Source organism: Anabrus simplex, chromosome 5, assembly GCF_040414725.1.
Source record: "Anabrus simplex isolate iqAnaSimp1 chromosome 5, ASM4041472v1, whole genome shotgun sequence".
Taxonomy (NCBI): Eukaryota; Metazoa; Arthropoda; class Insecta; order Orthoptera; family Tettigoniidae; genus Anabrus; species Anabrus simplex.
In genome coordinates, this window is record NC_090269.1 from 305,919,439 (window position 1) to 305,938,308 (window position 18,870).

General features: G+C 38.4%; 1 protein-coding gene across 10 annotated transcripts in view; it reads right to left on the minus strand.

Moving 5' to 3' along the window:
* ClC-c (chloride channel protein 3) overlaps positions 1-18,870 on the minus strand; it is a 376,006-nt gene that overhangs the window by 51,576 nt on the left and 305,560 nt on the right. The gene's annotated exons all lie outside the window — the stretch shown is intronic.

The window sequence follows — 18,870 nt, forward strand, 5'->3', positions numbered from 1 at the left end:
AATAATAATAATAATAATAATAATAATAATGGTTCATGGTATGGGTTACTGTAGTCACGTCCTAGTTCGTGAACCATGGGCAATGGCTGAGTGGCCTAGTAAGTGGTCCTGAGAGTCGGGATACCAGTTGCTATGGAATGGGAGTGGGCATCTCGGACACATTCTGAGTCATGGCCCTCCATGTGCTCAGGCAGCTAGGACTATACAATTCACCGGTGGTCCATAACCCGTTAGAGGAGAGATCCTCGGAATACCATTGCACGAAACACAGTTTCTGTTAGGCACGTAAATGAGTGAATGATGTAGGTAGATTTGTTAGCTGGAGGATTCAGGACTAGAATTGTCTCCGTGTATTCACCATGTGAGGGTGCAAATGAGGACAAATTTTATGAAGCATTGAGTGACATCGTAGTCAGGGTCAACAGCAAGGACAGATTAGTGCTAATGGGCGATTTCAATGCAAGAGTTGGGAATAGAACTCAAGGATACGAAAAAGTGATTGGTAAATGTGGGCAAGATATGGAAGCTAATGGGAATGGGAAGCGTTTGCTGGACTTCTGTGCTATTATGGGTTTAGCAGTTACGAATACATTCTTCAAGCATAAGGTTATTCACCGCTACACATGGGAGGCTAGGGGTAAAAGATATATAATAGACTATCTTAACCGACTTCGAATTCAGGAAATCTGTTAGGAATGTGTGAGTTTCCGGGGATTTTTCAATGATACAGACCACTATCTGATCTGTAGTGAACTAAGTATCTCTAGGCCTATGGTAGAGAAAGTGAAATCTGTCTGCAAATGAATAAGTGTACAAAATCTCCAGGACGAGGAAATTAGAAGTACATAGATATGATTAGTGAGAAATTTTGAACAGTAGACAGTAAGCAGATTCAGGATATAGAAATAAAATGGGTGGCATACAGGGATGCTGTAGTAGAAACAGCAAGGGAATGTCTAGGAACAACTGTTTGTAAAGATGGGAAAAGGCGAACATCTTGGTGGAATGATGAAGTGAGAGCAGCTTGTAAATGTAAAAGGAAGGCTTATCAGAAATGCTTCCCACCAAGGGCCGAGGCAGACAGGGATTTGTACGTAGATGAAAGAAACAGAGCGAAACAAATAGTTGTTGACTCCAAAAGGAAGTCGTGAGAAGATTTTGGTAATAACCTGTAATAACGAATCTTAGGAAGGGAGGGAAAAAGGAAATGAACAGTGTTTTGAGTGATTCAGATGAACTCATAATAGATCCCAGGGAATCACTGGAGAGGTGGAGGGAATATTTTGAACATCTTCTGAATGTAAAAGGAAATCGTCCTGGTGGTGTTGCGAACAGCCAAGCTCATGGGGAGGAGGGAAATGATGCTGGTGAAATTACGCTTGAGGAAGTGGAAAGGATGGTAAATAAACTCCATTGTCATAAAGCAGCAGGAACAGATGAAATTAGACGTGAAATGGTGAAGTATAGTGGGAAGGCAGGGATGAAATGGCTTCATAAGAGTAGTAAGATTAGCATGGAGTGTTGCTAAGGTACCTAATAATGGCGTGTGGTCTTTAGAGTCCATAAGCCTTATAATTGACCTGCAAGTCTGTAAGGATGGGGCCTATCTATGATGAATTCTAATGCTGAAGGTGGTACACACATCCAGTACCCGAACCATTGGAATTAACCAATGACGTTTAAAATCTCCGACCCACCTGGGACCTTCAGATTGGACAAAAGCAGTAATTGTACCTATCTAAAAGCAAGGGAACAGGAAGGATTGCAACAACTATCGAGGTATCTCATTGATTAGTATACCAGGTGAAGTATTCACTGGCAACGTGGAAGGTAGAGTGCAATCAGTCGTTGAGAGGAAGTTGGATGAAAACCAGTGTGGTTTCAGACCACAGAGAGGCTGTCAGGATTAGATTTTCAGTATGCGCCAGGTAATTGATAAATGCTACGAGAGGAATAGGCAGTTGTGTTTATGTTTTGTAGATCTAGAGAAAGCATATGACAGGGTACCATGGGAAAAGATGTTCGCTATATTGGGGGACTATGGAATTAAAGGTAGATTATTAAAATCAATCAAAGGCATTTATGTTGACAATTGGGCTTCAGTAAGAATTGATGGTAGAATGAGTTCTTGGTTCAGGGTGCTTACAGGGGTTAGACAAGGCTGTAATCTTTCACCTTTGCTGTTTGTAGTTTACATGGATCATCTGCTGAAAGGTATAAAATGGCAGGGATGGATTCAATTAGGTGGAAATGTAGTAAGCAGTTTGGCCTATGCTGACGACTTAGTCTTAATGGCAGATTGTGCTGAAAGCATGCAGTCTAATATCTTGGAACTTGAAAATAGGTGTAATGAGTATGGTATGAAAATTAGCCTCTCGAAGACTAAATTGATGTCAGTAGGTAAGAAATTCAACAGAATTGAATGCCAGATTGGTGATACAAAGTTAGAACAGGTCAATAATTTCAAGTATTTAGGTTGTGTGTTCTCACAGGATGGTAATATAGTAAGTGAGATTGAATCAAGGTGTCGTAAAGCTAATGCAGTGAGCTGGCAGTTGTGATCAACAGTATTCTGTAAGAAGGAAAGTCAACTCCCAGACGAAACTATCTTTACATCGGTCTGTTTTCAGACCAACTTTGCTTTACGGGAGCGAAAGCTGGGTGGACTCAGGATATCTTATTCATCAGTTAGAAGGAACAGACATGAAAGTAGCAAGAATGATTGCTGGTATAAACAGGTGGGAACAATGGCAGGAGGGAACTCGGAATGAGGAGATAAAAGCTAATTTAGGAATGAACTCGATGGATGAAGCTATATGCATAAACCAGCTTCGGTGATGGGTCATGTGAGGCGAATGGAGGAGGATAGGTTACCTAGGAGAATAATGGACTCTGTTATGGAGGGTAAGAGAAGTAGAGGTAGACCAAGAAGACGATGATTAGACTCGGTTTCTGACGATTTAAAGATAAGAGGCATAGAACTAAATGAGGCCACAACACTAGTTGCAAATCGAGGCTTGCAGACTGAACGATGAAACGCATAACAGTCTATAATGATAAAGTATGTATGTATAATAATGCGTAGATTTGGTGCGCAAAACATAATCTGTTTGGAAGAATTATGCTTCATTTGTGAATTCAGGGAAGTAATTGTGACATTGTTTTGTATGATAATTATTTGTTAGTGTTGTCTGGTGAATCTATGACTTTTTTTTTATCGATTTCAGGATCACATCTATATATATAAAATAAAGAGTTTTGTCTGTACATTGCTCAGAATTTGAAAAGAATGGTATTTCTACATTGGTCATGTCCACAGTAACAAGGAAATGTACTTTTTACTTTTCCGTACTTTCTGCCTGCCTGCCTGCCTGCCTATGTACACACATCACGAGAAAGCGGCTGAAGATAATTTTATAAAACTTGGTATGTTAAGTCGGAGGATTAGCCACTACAATCTGGGCCACAAATAATTTTATTCACATTGAGTGAAATGGTAGTTTAGGGGAAGGCCTAAAATTTAATTCTTAAATATTTATATTATTAGTGGTCCTATCGATAAATACTACATAACTAAAGTTGTATAGAATTAAATTTCAAATCATTTATGTCATACATTTTTACCGTACCGGCTATGACAACACAGATATTCATGCATTTGTATTTATGTTGCTAAGTCCATATCAACACCGGGCCACGAGAAAATGGGTTAACAGAATTTAATGAAAATCGGTATATATAGTTGGGGAATAAGAAACTACAGTTTAAGCTATAAACAATTTTATTCACCCTGGATGAAATGGTAGTTTAGGGAAGGCACCTAAAATTTAATTTTTAAATACCTATCAATTGGTCCTATCGAAGAAAAGTACTACATAACAAAAGTTAGAGAATACAATTTCCGATCATTTATGTTTTATTCAGTTTTAGCATACCGACTATGATAAAAGTAGTATTTCAGAGTCGGAAGGAAACTAAATGTGAAGGCCTACTATATCGAAAGCGCATAACACTGATCAACAATAACATTGTTGACCATTGTTTGTTGTGATGTTCTTTGTCTCTTATGCTGCCACTCACCTCCGATCGATGGGATTACTGCTGCGTACCAAGTATAACAGCCTGCCTGAATATTGGAGGGAAATAGCTGGGGAGTTAGAAAACTTTCTTCTTTAGCATGCCATTCCTCTGATTGATACATTTTCTGATACTACTGGTACATAACACACTGGTTCATCATAGTATTCCAGCTATTCGATCCCTACTCTGATGCGCCGTTTTGAATGAGCAGTGTGCACACCAACGCCATCTCAATCCTAGACACTTAGGCAGAGACTCACTTAGTAGTAGTATGACCAGGTCTAGAATTACAATTTAGGCCTATTCCAAATTATAGCACCACAATTTGCTAAATAACTCAAAATTTCAACCCTGAAAGGAGCCGTTTCTTAAAACAAGCTTCTTCCGCTTCACTTTTATTAAATTCTACATTCATTTTATTCCAAATTAGCAGTGAAGACAGGGTTTCTCCTCTGGCTTGGAGGAAAAATTTGCCTCCGGGTCAGATTTTCCCACCGCCAGTGTAGTGAATTGAGATTTTCCGACTCATCGGGTACTCCTAGGAAACAGATCAGATAAAAGGGCATAGTTTTGTCCTGGGACTCTTGACTATTCGATCCCCCCACCAAAAAAAAACGGAGTGTGTTCACGGATCATGGCTGTCTGCGGCTTGGTCATTCCTGCTCTGGAACTATGGACTGTTAGATCGGCAGCGGTAGTACTCATAGTGTAGTATTTAAAAGTGAGAACGTGTGGTTTTTCATTTGATCAAGTATCTCATATGAAACTGAGTCATTCCTACTGACGTCATTGTAATGACCTATGTTCATTTCAGTTGGGAAATCCACTAAGACAGTCTTTCTGAGGATATAAAAGGCCAGGTGGAAAGTGTCTTGTCATTATAATGAAAAGTCCCCTACCTGATTGTGACTGATGGTAGGCAAGAAGTAAGTATAAATAACCACCTAATCGATACTTTATTAATGCCTCAGGCAAAATTGAATAAAATTAAAACTTACAGGACATGTTTCGACCACTTAGTGGTCCTCTTCAGCTGTATAAATAAAGAACTGAAAAGAAAAACATTGACAATAAGCACAAATAAAAGTTCTTTGGAGAATCCTTTGATAAAAATGGAGGTCGTCAGAATAGGTCATCTTGCCTTTCGTTCTTGTTTGGAAAAGATGTTTATTCTGCGCTGTCTAGAGGGTCTGTCTTTGAGCGCGACCTGGTGAAGTAACGATGTGATACAGTTTGACAGTTCATGGAAAGCTCTGGAGAGAAGGGAAGTAGAGTTTCATCGTCATCTAAAATAACATGTGAGGGAGGAGGGAGATTGGGCTGTGCTTCTGCGATGTCGTGTTTGATTATATCTCTTGTTCGTCTAGTCTGTTTCATGTCTACCCATTCTAAGTATTTGCTAATATTCTCATATAAGATGTTTTTATGCTCGTTGTTTTCGTTGAGATTCTCTTCACCGTTTTCCAATTTATCAAGAACGATGTGGATGTTTTCCAGGTTGTTCATAAGATTACCTTTATTAATCATACAGATAATTTGAAGGTCCTGTTTTATATTGGTGAATTTGTGGTTGGACTCTTTCATATGGGATCCCATGGCAGAGAATCTATTGTATCTTTCAGCATTGACGTGTTCTTGATATCTAATTGAGAAGTTCCTTCCAGATTGTCCCACGTAAGTTTTTTTACATTGAGCACAAGTCAGCTTATAAATACCCGATTCCTGGAATTCGTCATCTTTAAGTTTATTAGCTTTATTATGACTAAAGAACCTATGTTTCGTGTTGTTGTTTGTAGAGAAGGCTATCTTGGTATTGTGTTTCTTGAATAAGTTGGTGATTTCGTAAATCTTCGGGTTATTAAAGGTGAATTTTACATATCCTTTTTCTTTTTCTGAATGCTGTTTAAGTTTAATTTGTTGTTGGTGTTTGCATTTAGTGATGATTTTATTGATGAATTTCAAACTGAAACCATTATGTAGAGCCTGTTGACGAATGAAAGAAAGTTCCTTTTTTCTGTCTGTTTCTGTCAGCGGAATTTCAAAGGCTCTGTTGACGAAACTATAATAAGCTGATTTCTTTTGCGAGATGGGATGTAAAGAATCACTTTTGATTGTAGTCGGGGTAAAAGTGGGTTTCCTGTATATTTTAAATTGGAAATGGTTGTCTTTACGAATTGTTTGGATATCCAGAAAATTGAGTATGCCTTTCTCTTCTTCTTCAGCTGTAAATTTTATGTTTGGGTCTAAATTATTCAAAGTATTAAGGATACTGTGACTATCATTTATTTCCTTGTTAATTATGGCATAGGTATCATCAACATATCGAAGCCAGAGATCGAGTCCTTTAATGTGACCTACTATCTGAGTGTGTTCCAAAAAGTCGAGGTAAATGTTAGCTAAAATTCCAGAAGCCGGCGCTCCCATTGGAAGTCCATCTTGCTGATATATTTTATTATTAAAAGAAATTGTGGTTCAAAACGAATTCCAAGATAGTAATGAAGTTTTCTATTTCAGGTATACTGATACGTTTGTGAAATAATAAATTCGTCTTTATAATCTCAATGGTGTTCTTAATAGGAATGTTCGTGTACATGTCCTTGATGTCGAAGGAACTTGTTACATGAGATGAAGTTAACTTGAAATCTTTAATAGCAATGCAGAACTCTTAGAGTTTTTTATCGAAGATTTGGTATAAAATACGTAGTTATGAGTTAAGAACCTATGAATAAATTGGGATATTTTGTATGTGGGGCTTCTCCGAAAATTAATTATAGGTCTCATAGGTGCATCCTTTTTATGTAATTTAGGCATAGCTCTTGCTTTAGGAAGTCCTGGATTCATATTAATGAGTTTTTGAATATCTTGGTCGTTAAAAAGGAAGGAGCTTTGCTTCAGTATCCCTTTCAAATTCTTTTGAATTTTTAGGGTGGGGTCTTTCTCAATTACCTTAAATTTGTTGTTAGTGAAAAAAGTTTCTGTTTTATTGATGTATTCGGTTTCATTTAATATTACTACTGTTCCACCTTTATCAGCTTTCGTTATCACTACATCACTTTGTCTAATTTTACGCTGAAGATCCTTCTCGATTTTAGTGTTTGTGGAATTGGTTAGTAACCCTCTAATTATGGAGGGAATTTTTTTCTTTGCTTCGTACCGTACGTCATTCTGAATGTCAACTGGAAGGGTTTGTATGGCTGTCTCTGTTTCTGCTAAAGTTTGTATTAATACTTGTCTGTTATTGAAACTATGCCAATTGTGATTAGGCCCTTTGCTTAATAATTGTAATTCTTGTTCTGTAAACGTCGTGTTCGACAAGTTCATGACGGGGGGTGGGAATTCTCCACAATTAAAAGAAGATTTAGGTTGATGCTTATTTAGATTTGTTGGGGGATTGTTTTTTAGGTTTTCTAACTTCTTATTCAAAGTTGTACGTTTCTTGTTTATTAGAATTTCAACTTTATCTCTGCCGTATTTTTGTACAGAATCCCATTCTAGCGGAACTAAGTTACTAGAAGCATTAATAAAGTATCGATTAGGTGGTTATTTATACTTACTTCTTGATTAAACATCGATACGGTCATGAAATGGACAACTTGTAATGTGATGGTAGGCAAGCGGGCCTACCATTACAATGAACTTTCTCTAACCCAGTAATGAATATGAGAAAAGACGTTTGGTGACTTCTAGGGTAACATTAAGAGCTATGCAATTTAATACAATCTTGCTCACGTGTACACTACCTAACTTAGAATTCTGTATACAATGAAGAATTCTGTAGCAAAGCACGGGTACATCAGCTAGTTTGTAATAAATTTTATGCCTTAAGTGGGAACCATCTTGTTTTGACTATAACTGTCTACAGAGGGGTACTTGATTTATTTGTTTCAATCTTGCCCTTAGTGTCCAACATCTTGTTTCAATTTGCCATCACTCTCATAGAAATCACAAAGAAGACTGGAACTCTACACTCTCTCCATGATGTTGCCTAATCAGAGGGTATGCATTGTTTGTTTACTACATTTGACGTAACTAAGAGAGCCATTTAAAAAAAATGACAACAGCACTCTTTGCATTGTATTGCATAGGACACATGATCTATATTGCATTCAAACCTCGTGGTAGGTATAAAACATGACCCTGTTTTATGGAGATTGTGATAAAGTAAGATAACCTTGGAAAACAGCCACTGGCTGGGGATCGCCAGAGCACTCTTGGAACCACTGCTAGGAGTGACAGCATGCAAGCCAGTGGTGGTAGGATGGTGAGCAGAGTGCTTCCTACCGGGTGGAATCCCGAAGGAACTACAGCACACTGGGGCGAAACGCTGGCAACCAGGAAGGAGTTAGCTGAACAATTTATAATGTCCAATAACGGGCCAATTATATTAGTATTATAAAGTTGCTCATTTGGAATAAATATTTCAGGTTCCTTATGGGAATCAACATCTTTATCATCCGATTGCCAGGCAGGCATCAATTTTTGAAAATGAGACAGTCTCTCATAGTGCATTGGCACTGCCGGTGGCTCCAAGTAGCCTGCGCAGTAGCCTCCATGGTATGCACTAGCCATGCATCTTGGTAGGTATGCTATTTACTAAGTGATGAGCCCAACTTAGCACACTGGGGCAAAACGCTGACAATCAGGAATGAGTTAGGTAGAAAATTTATAATGCCCAATAACGGACCAACTATATTGGAACTACAGTCGCCAAAGCCAAGGAACACAATGTTGTGTAACACCTCATAACAACCACTGAAGGTGCTTTTGCAGAAGATGCAACCACCAAAGTGGGAAAAGTCCGTACTCGAATGAATTGGGACAATTCTGTCAATGAATTTATAATGAGGGCTTACTATAGAGTTACCAAGCTGGAACCAAAAAATTCACACAAATAACTGAAAAGTTGAATACAAACATTCTACCAACATATTTACAAACACACCATACATTCCTCCAGGTACATACTGCAGCCTACTGTGTTGCAGTGGCAGCAATCAGGGCAAATGGGGGAAAAGTAAGATATGCAAATAGATCAATGAACCGAATACCTAGAGAACCACCATGGTAGTGCCAACTCAAATCACGAATGGAAGACCTAAGACAGATCAATCAACCAATTTACTCAATACTTCAATGATCATCGAAGACCTCAGCTTTGCAACAGCAAAATGAAAATATTGAGGAATACCCAAAATCACTCTACTAAAGATGCAGAAAACTCTCTCATTACCAATCTTTTGTTTTGTTTGCTATTGGCTTTACGTCGCACCGACACAGATAGGTCTTACGGCGACGATGAGACAGGAAAGGGCTAGGACTGGGAAGGAAGCGGCTGTGACCTTAATTAAGGTACAGCCCCATTTGCCTAGTGTGAAAATGGGAAACCACGGAAAACCATCTTCAGGGCTGCCGACTGTGGGGTTCGAACCCACTATCTCCCGAATACTGGATACTGGTCACACTTAAGTGACTGCAGCTATCGAACTCGGTACCGAACATCTAGACACAATGGAGCAAAACCTAATTGCACTTGCTAAACGTCTCAAGCACTACACTACGCCAACAGAAAGAAAGACATAAAACTCTTTTTAATGGGAATGAGAAACTATTTTACAACAAACTTAGGACACCTGAGACACCTAACATGCAGAATAGCAATGGGATACCAACTGCGAAAAGCAGAAGAGACTATTGGTCAACTATATGAGGTCAACTATATGAGATATACCCATAGAACATAATGTATAATGCAGAGGCAAATTGGTTTAAAACTATAAAGAAATAATCTGAGAATACTGAAAGCATGACCCAAGCAGATTTCACATTAGAGGAAGTTGTAACAACGATTAACCATTTACACAACTGGAAGGCCCCAGGAATAGACAGTACACACAATTACTACTATAAGAAATTCACCCATGTACACAGATTACTCACCTACCACATACAAATTTTCATCAGAAAAGCAGATGCCCTCGACACTTTCTCACTACAGGAATCATGTACCTAAAAACTAAAAATAACTACCGGCCAATCACATGCCTCCCAACTCTATACAAAATTGTAACATAACTTGTAGGAAATAGAATCCAGAAGCATTGCTGAGGAACAAAAGGGCTGCAAACGGTTCACAAAATTCTGTAAACAATAATTGCTAGTACAAAGTATAATTATGGAACAAGCATACCATAACAACCGAAATTTGCACACTTGTTTCATACATTACATAAAGGCATTTGACTCAGTGCTGCATTCCTGGCTCACTGAGGTCCTTAAAGTATATAAAGTTGATCCTACATTAGTGACATTCCTAGCAACTACCATGGAGACTTGGAAAACTAGTATTCACCTCCACCATGATGAAGAATGTGTGATAACTGACCTCATACCAATTAAAAGAGGAATTTTCCAAGGGGGATTCTCCCTCGGTCCACTACGGTTTTGTCCTAATCTGAACCCACTTTCAGACTTACTGAGTTCAACAACCTATGGATTCACTATCAAAAATAACTACAGAAAGATATACTGCATGATCCATCTGTCTATTCAGATCAGTGTCGATGATGTAATACATCTCCAGAAACCATCCAGCACATAACCTCAGGTTGTCGATTAATGGCAAATACCGACTACAAGTACAGACGTGACCAAATTGCAAAAATCATTCACCAGAAATTAGTCCAACAAAACAGCCTAATCCACTGTACTACAGCATATTGTCAGTACAAACCCCAATCAGTCTTGGAAAGTGAAAATTACGAACTTTATGGGGACAGAAGTATCATCACTGACAAAACAATTACTGCAACAGACCAGATATAACTTTTGTAGATAAAAACAAGAATTCTGCTTCATAATTGACATAGCCTGCCCTAATCGCCATAACCTCCAATCAACACATACAGAGAAGATTTCCAAGTACGCAGATCTGGCCACAGAAATAAAAACCATGTGGAAACTCAACAATGTCATTGTCATTCCAGTAGTGATTGGATGTAATGGTATTATACCGAAGACACTACACAGGCGTATTGAATCATGGCCACTTGCCATATAGTAAAGAAGTTTATTGGCATGAACCATCGACCATATACAGAGGATCAATGAAAATCGCCCCCTAATGATTTTGATTATTTATGTATAGTAAATATCCTATACATATCTGTCAAATTTACTTGTCAACAATGTAAGTATATACCGGTATGTATGAAGCATATGTGCATATGTACTAAATAGTACCTCCATGTACATTGTACCGAAGCTCATAAATCCAATTGTAAAACTGTGAATTATACAGGGTGACCGACGGGAATCTGATGTTTTTGGCATGGCTAGTACTCTCTCGGTAGGAAGAGTGGGGAGCGGAATTGTCAAGCAGGACACTTGCCATGCGTTGCCGTTTCAGTAGCTATGGAGCAGTGGTTGGTTGAACATCGTATGTTTGCAGAATGGCGGGTCTGTTATAACAGTGCAGCGACTTTTTCGTGTGCGTTTCAACTGTGGGCGTCGTGGTGCCGTTCCCAGCCACAACACGATTCTCAGTTGGATTAATAATGTACGGACAACAGGATCTATTGTTAAAAAGACGCCACCAGGTCCGACTAAGACAGCAAGAACACCAGAAAACATTGAGCATGTGAGAGCCGCGGTGACACCATTCTGCACAAATGCATCGTACGCAAACATACGATGTTCAACCGGCCACTGCTCCATAGCTACTGAAACGGCAACGCACTGCGAGTGTCCTCCTTGACAATTCCGCTCCCCACTCCTCCTACCGAGAGAGTAATAGCCATGCCAAAAACGTCAGATTCCCGTCGGTCACCCTGTATGTAACTAGCAAATGTACCCATGCTTCGCTATGGTACTCTACACTGTATATGGATATCACAGTAAATTACAGTACATAAAGTGAATAAGATTTTTTAAATTTCATATCTCTTGGCATTATCCGAGAAACAGCATTGTGAAGTCCAAAGACGTTGTTTCCAATGTAAAGTGCGACTTGCGGAGTTGCGATGATAACGGCAGGTCCACTTGTCTGCTGCAATTCACAAAGAAGTTGGCAATTTTCATTTAACGGCAAGCCCCATTGCCTAGCGCGCGGCCACAATCAATTTGGGGAGGTTTCATTACAATGGCAGGCCCCATTTCCTTCTTTCAGATAGATTACAGTTGAGGAACTTCTATTATATTTGCAAGGACCTTCCCTACTGCCAGTCAAAATTGAGTTGTGTTATCATCAATATAATGGCAGACGCATTTTCTAATGCCAGTCAGCTTACCGCCAGTCAAACCGAGTTGGTGAGTTTCCATTATAAAACCAGGCCACTATGCCTAACGTCAATCACATTTTTAGATGGGTAAATTTGTTTATAATGGGAGGCACCCTTGACAAACAGAATCTGGTAAAAGAGTTTTGAAAAAAATTGCACGTTCCCTTGCCTTCTGCTAGTCGAATTGAGAAGGGAATTATTCGTTACAGTGGTGCACAGTTGGAGGATGACCCCATTCTAACTGCCAGTCAAAGTTGATGTCGGGAGGACTGATTACAATAGCAGATGTCCGCCTTCTGACAGTCACTATCGATTTGCAAAGTATTTAATAACAACGGCAGACACACCCTTTCTAGATCGCTACAAATCGACTTCAATGAATAAATATAGATCGTCATATGGAAGTATATGAATGTTTACCTTCATTTACAGAATAACTGCTGCTAAACGGTACACCATATCGGAAAACTGATTGTACGATAAGACGCCACTGGCCACATTTAGTGATCTAAATGGCTGGTCCTATGATATGTTCAAGCATCTCATCTATTCAAAGTTAGGATGGTTTTAGAAAGTTTTAATAAGGTGAAATTGGTGTAAGTTTCTCACATATTGAATTACTTACAGATACTTGTGTCACAGCTTAAAACATACAATTTGGCACACATATGGCTATTGGGTGGGCCAATATTAGTGTAGAATTTGATGATCCTGTCCTTCCTATAAGTGATCCAAACCATCAATTATATGTGTACAAGATGAAAAATTTAGGTACAATCCTGAAAGAGAGTCAAATTTAACATATAAGGGAGAGAGATATGTCAAAAAGGCATAAGACCAAAGTTGTAGATCACTCCAAATTGAACCAAGACTGTGCCATCCGTTTTGTGATATGACTTAACGTTTAGCCAACAAATACCTCAAAAGGAATGTCTGTACAATCATAAAAATTGCCTTCATATTTGACATCTTTAGGGGGTAAAAAGTGAAAAATTTGAACACCTTGGAATTTTTCCGTCGGTTAGAGGCTAAAAGCACTAATTTTGCCAAATTTCAATTTTCTACCTCATCTGGCAGATTGTGCCGCCATCTTGATTTGGGGGGGGGGGTGATAAAGATTAGGAAATTCCTGAACATTTTTTTATGCCCACGAAACCTATAGGTTGCCGCTTTGGATAAATTTTATGACTGCGTTCTTATGCAGAGCCCAAAATTTGAAGCCCCCCCAGCGTGCCCCTTCATTTTGAGAATATTCGATTTTTCTACGGGCCCTGGGGTTATCAATTTCTCCAGTACCAAGTTACAAATTTCTGAGATTTCAGAAAGTGCCTCACTGATTCACGTCTATTTTCATTTTTATATATTATAATTATATACATCGCTCCAGACCGACTTGCTTTTATATGTAGATGATGGATAAACATGAGCATGTTTAAAAGTGCAGACCTCCACTTCGAAATTCACAGCTCCTAAACGGCACATGATATTAACAAATGGTTTGTGCCATCAGACGCCTTTTTATCGTTCTACATGTTTGTTTCCAAACCATTTCCTCGTTATCTCCTATATTTAGTGGGTAAGTTGAGTTTGAAAATTTTAATAGGGTGAAATTTGGGTACTTTTTTAATGCTTTACATTATTTTTTTCATACTTATGTATAATCTAGAATCATGAAATTTGGTTCACATATGGCCCTTGATCATGCCAATGTGTGCACCTAACTTGATGACCCTATATATAAGAGTTTTGTCTGTACATTGCTCAGAATTTAAGAAGGATGGTATTTCTGTATCAGGCATGTCCATAATAGCAAGGAAATGTACTTTTTAATTTTCCATAATTTCTGTCTGTCTGTCTGTATGTATGTATGTATGTATGTATGTATGTATGTATGTACACGCATCACGAGAACACGGCTGAAGAGAATTTAATGAAAATTGGTTTGTAGAGTCCGGGAATAAGTCGCTACAATATAGGCCATAAATAATCTTATTCACACTGAGAGAAATGGTAGTTTAGGGGAAGGCCTAAAATTTAATTCTCAGAAATTTATGTTATTAGTGGTCCTATCATAATGAAAATCGGTATGCAAAGTCGGGAAATAGGTCGCTACAATCAATGCTATAAATAATCTTATTCACGCTGAAAGAAATGGTAGTTTAGAGGAAGGCTTAAACTTAAATTCTGAAATTTTTGTGTTATTACTGATCCCATCATAACGAAAATCGGTATGCAATGTCGGGAAATACATCGCTACAATCTAGGTCATACATAATTTTATTCACGCTGAGTGGAATGGTAGTTTAGGGGAAGGCCTAAATTTAATTCTCAAATATTTATTTTATTAGTGGTCCTATCGACAAATACTACATTACTTAAGTTATATAGTATTACATTTCCGATCATATATTCTTATACATTTTTACCGTACCGGCTATGACAACAGAGATATTCATGAATTTGGATTTTTGTTGCTAAGTCCATATCAGCGCCAAGTCACAAGAAAGTGGGTAAACAGAATTTAATGAAAATCGTTGTTTAAAGTCGGGGAATAAGGAACTACAGTGTATGCTATAAATAATTTCGTAAGACGCCCTAATATCACAGAGTCGAAAGAAAACTAAATGTGAAGGCCTACAATACAGGAAGCTCATAACATTGAACAATAACATTACATTGACCATTGTTTGTTGTGTCTTCTGTTGCCAGTTATGTCCGATAGAAGGGATTGCTGCTGTATACTGGGTATTTTTTAAAAATTTGCTTTACGTCACACCGACACAGATAGGTATTGTGGCGACGATGGGATAGGAAAGGGCTAGAAGTGAAAAGGAAGTGGCCCTGACGTTAATTACGGTACAGCCCCAGAATTTGCATGGTGTGAAAATGGGAGACCACGGAAAACCATCTTCAGAGCTGTCGACAGTGGTTTTCGAACCCACTACTTCCCGGATGCAAACTCCCAGGTGTGCGCCCCTAACCGCACGGCCAACTCGCCCGATCGTACCGAGGATAACAGCCTGCCTGAATATTGGCGGGAGGTAGTTGGGGAGTTGGATGACTTTCTTCTTAAGCATGCCATTCCTCTGGTTCATAAATTTTCTGATACTACTGGTACGTAACAAACTGGTTCATCATAGCATTCGAGCTATTCAATCCCTACCCTGAAGCACTGATTGGAATGAGCAGTGTGCATATTTAACGGAACAATGGCAGAAGAGTGTTCGCGGCTGCCTGCAGCCTGGTCATTCCAGCATTGGAACTTTGGACTGTTGGATCGGCACCGTAGTACTGTTCGTTAAAAGTGAGAAAATACGCGGTTTTTCTTTTGAGCGAGTATTTTATATGATAACATTGCATTAAATCCGGACATTCCTAATGATGTTTTTGTAATGGTCTAAGTTGATTTCAGTTAGGAAAACCACAAAGACAGTCTTTCTGAGAATCCCGCTGCGAAGCATGGGTACATCAGCTAGTCTTTCCCGTAAGTGTGTTAAACAATGAAATATACGTGTAAAAATCACCAAATTTACGAACAATTCAGAAATACAGCTAAATCTAACATATAACGGAGAGAGATACGAGAAAAAGTCATAGGACCACAGTTTTAGAGCACTCCAAATTTTTCCGTTGGTTAGAGGCTAAAAGCTATAAATTCGCCAAATTTCAATTTTCTACCTTGTCTGGCAGATTATGCCACTATCTTGATTTGGGGGGATGGGAGATAAAAATTAGGAAATTCCTGAAAATTTTTTAAGCCCACAAAACCTATAGGTTGTCACATTGGATAAATTATACGACTGTGTTCTTATGCTAAGTCCCAAATTTGAAGCCCCCCCCCCCCCCAGGGTGCCCCTTCAGGGAATTTTGAGAATATTCTATTTTTCTAGGGATCCTGGGGTCATCAGCTTCTTTGGTACCAACTTTCAAATTTCTGAGATTTCAGGAAGTACCTCATTAATTCACATCCATTTTCATTTTTATATATTTATATATACATCGCTCCAGATCAACTTGCTTATATATATAGATGATAATAATAATGTCTTAAACATATCATTACAATGCAGCTTCTTACAGTTAGCTTTCGAAGTACTGGTCAGAAGATGTACCAAGAACCAAACAAGATGTGCAGTAACTCAAGCCCACAATGGATAGGTTGAAAAAGGGGACGGGGGAAAAGAGGATTGACCTTCAGTGTGACAACCATGTGCAGAATGTTTAGTAGTAATCGAAGTTGAGTTTAACAGTCGTATTAGTAATCTGGGTGAGTGGAAAGTTCTTCATAGCATAAGTAGAGAAATAGTAGGCTATGTAATGTGTACAACATTTAAAATTTAAAAAATCAATGACGAACATGCATATTAAATTCAACAGCACATGCCCTAAACCACAGATACTTCAATGAGCAGCATTCAGAGAGTTTTAAAGGACAGACAGAAGTCATTTAGTACTCCCAATAAAAGAAGACTACGAAAGAGAACTTACACTCTCGGACGATTTTGCCAAGTACTTATGATCCTTAGCATTAGGCTATACAAAACGAAGTGTGGCTCATCATCTATATGGATATGACATGTTCATCCATCGCACACTAAGGGATGTGCTGAAGAACACAGGTCCTCTAGCTCTAGTTTCTGAGGGCCAGCGAGTTATCACTGTGCAGGTGGAGAGGAGAGTTTTGTCTGTAACACTCTTCTGATATTTAAGTTGGGCATGGGATCTGGAGATTACCATGGCGATATTAACTTCAAGAATTACCACAAGTGGCTAAAAACTAAATTAATACCCAACCTTCCCACTGAATCAGTATTAGTGATTGATAATGCTCCTTATCACAATGTTCAAACTAACCTCTCATCAAATGCCTCATCCAAAAAAAGCTGATATGGTTGACTAGTTTATAACATACAAAATTTCTTCTGACCTGAAAATATACACACTAGAACTATATTCTCCGATAACAAACAAAATTGATGACGCTCTTGCTCCGTTCTAAGACTTCTCCCTGTATCATCTGAAAAGAAAGCATGCTTTTAAGAAATTATGACCCTCACCAGTGGCAAGATTCTTTTCTTGGTTCTACAGAATCTTAATGACGGATGTGCTGCTTTTTTTTTCTCTCTCTCTCTTTTTTTTTTTTTTTCTCTCTGACATGTATATACTGTACTGTGATATTTCATTCTGGGACAGAATTTGTAGTACACATAATTCTGATCACAGTGAAATGTAGAAGGCAAGGAGCTAACGGATGTTAAATAATTCCATGTGTTGGTTGAAAAGTGTATTTTTAAACAGAAACAAGCTGATTTCTTTTTGTTGCTGTTAAAGAATTCTCTGCACTGTTGAAGAAGCTGATTTAAGATGTATCTGAAGGCTTGATATTTTCAAATTAACAGACAAACAATTATCTAGAATACTGTGAATACCATAAAGTCAACAACTGGGTAGTGATCTTGACTACAGAAACAATCATCTAGTGCAAAAAAGATGGAACAGTGCTATGAAAGATAATGTTTGACCAGTATAAAATTCAGAAAGACTCATTGGTAAATATTTGTGTGTGTTAATTCATGAAAACTATATTATAATATTTTAATGATATAATAGAAGTTTACTAAATGATAACAGATACTCATATAATGCAAGAAGAGGACACTATGACGAAGTTTATAAGCGATGGTACGAAGTGCCTCACCCCCATTTTGCCCCGATTTCTTCACTTGTCCTAGTTCATATTGATTGGGGATGAGGGATGAAAGGTTGAAAAATGGATCTCTTAGATAATACAATGTCTGGTAGACTCTTCTCAATTACTGACCTGAGAAATGTTCGTTACATGGTTCGCAAAAGAACAAACTTGGAGCAGCTTGGACGATGTCTCAGAGGTTAGTCATGCAGCATGGCATAGCTCGCTTGGAAGATGTTACAAAAGTTGACTGACAACATGGCATAGCTTGGACGACGTCACAGCACACTACACAAGCTGCCAATACAGGTTAGGTTATTGTACTCTAGAAAAGAGTTCAGAGTGCTAACATCGATTCTAAAATGTTCTCAGATGCTGTCACATTCAATTCTGCTCATCTTGAAAAATGCTTGATTGGGGATTTAGTATTGAAAGGGCCAAAATTACTGGATGGTTGATGCAGAAAATCGTTTCTTTGAGGAACGGATAATTCAGGATTTTTTAAAACACGATTCAATTAGGATGTTTGCGGGACCACGAAATTTAAACGAATTATCTGGGAAAACTCTTCTGGGAATGGATAATCGAAGCTCCAGAGTACTTAGAAAATACTAAAATGACAATAATGCACCAGATTATGATATCATTTAGAAGAAAAGGATGGTGGAAGACAAAGGAGTGTGATGGAGATTTCTCCTCTGTAAAGGGAAATTTATAGAAATATTTTAAGCCAAGTTGGCTATATGGCTTGCGTTATGGCTGGGGTGGTTTCTTTTTTTTTTTTTTTTTTGCTAGGGGCTTTACGTCGACACAGATAGGTCTTAT